Source organism: Cynara cardunculus (assembly GCF_001531365.2).
Source record: "Cynara cardunculus var. scolymus isolate 2C chromosome LG 13, CcrdV1, whole genome shotgun sequence".
In the NCBI taxonomy this organism is placed as follows: Eukaryota; Viridiplantae; Streptophyta; class Magnoliopsida; order Asterales; family Asteraceae; genus Cynara; species Cynara cardunculus.
Window position 1 is genome coordinate 32528001 of NC_037540.1, and position 1843 is coordinate 32529843.

Genomic DNA, 1843 nt, shown 5'->3' on the forward strand with positions numbered 1-1843 from the left:
TGAGTCGGTTTTCTTGTTTTCCCACCTAAACACGTATTTAGACACAATTTACATTAGTGGTTCAATGAGACTTATTTGAACGTATCTAGACACAATTTACATTAATAGTTCAATTGTATCCATTTGATTGATCATTACTACAAAATGTGGTTTTTCTGACGGCAAAATCCATCGGAAATCCGTAGGAAAAACAACTATCCAACGGATATTGCCGTCAAAAAAACCCCACCACTAAATGCAAATTCCGTCTGATATTTGTCGGTAATGTTCAAAGCAGTTTTATTTATATTTTTTTCCTTCCAAAAATATATATATTTAGAAAAAGTTCAAAATTTCCGATGAATAATAATTTTTATAATAAAAAATTATATTCCGTCAGAATTTATTAAAAAAAGTTTTTATGTTTTCTTATAAAACATATATATATATATATATATATATATATATATTAAATCAATTCCGATGGAATATAACTTTTTATTAAAAAATTATAATCCGTCGGATTTTTTTTAAACATATTTTTTTGAAGGGGAAGGAATAAAAAAAAGTTTTTTTACATTTCCGACGAAGTATGATCAAATATAAAAATCAATTAAAATTCATAGTAAATTTTAATTAATTAACGCTAATTAATTAATTTAAATAATTTAGACCAATTTTGTGACGGATTTCCGACGGAATTGTGACAGTATTAAATAAGTAAAAAATCGGTTACAAATCCGTCGGGAAAGTTGTAGAAATAAACTTTTATTTTGTTTTTAAATTTAGTGATGGATTTGTGGGGGATTTGAGGCGGACGTCAACAAAAGTTGACTTTTCTTGATTATACAGAGCTCTGAAGTCTGAAGTCATTCTTTAGAGTTATACTTAAAAGTTATTTCAAGAGTACAAGTCTGAAAAGTCGTTCTTAATTTACTGCTAAGCTTAAATTCAATTTACTGCTAAGCTTAAATTCAATTTACTGCTAAACTTAAATTCAATTTACTGATATAATTTTATTTCTAAATTTAATTTTATTCTAGGATTAACTTTATTTTAACTGATTATTGATATAGTTCCATTTCAAAATTCAAGTATGAAGAGTAATTATTCAAAGTTATTCTTCAGAATCATTTCAAGAGTACAAGTCCGAAGTAGCATCGTACTTTTGATGATTATTCATATCTGTAAGATAAGTTCCTGACATGATTTAATTTTTTCAAATTACCCCGTGTATTACACGGGATCGAACCTAGTATGTATATATATATATATATATATATATATAGGGGTCTATTCAAGGGAGAACTGAGTTGTTTGTAGTAACTGTGAGAACCAATCTCAACCAATCATTTTAACATATTAATTATACAATTAAAATCAAATTAAAAGGGTATGTTAGTCAATTCYTAATTTAAAATTAAATTTTAATTTTTTAAATGCAACYGTTTCAAATAAAATAAATTAATATTGATTTACATTCMTAAAATAAAATATTAATATCATTTAGTGAAATAATTTCAAAAAAATAAATCCATTTGTGTAAACATGTTCATTATTCTGATGAATCACATGAAATCACACATATTTGTTGAAGATTGTATYCATAATATTTAAAAATGTTATCACAATGTATCACACCAATTTGTACTAATGTTGTTAATACATCTGCAGATTTTATGTAGCAGATGTGATGTTACCACAATGTAGCACAAATTAATTATCACAAATTGATTATCACAATGTCCAGTCAAATATTATTACAAAGGCTAAATGTTATCACAATGTATCACACCATTTTCCAACAGATTATGATCAACACTAAATATACCACAATGTAGCACAAATTGAGATTACTCTAGGG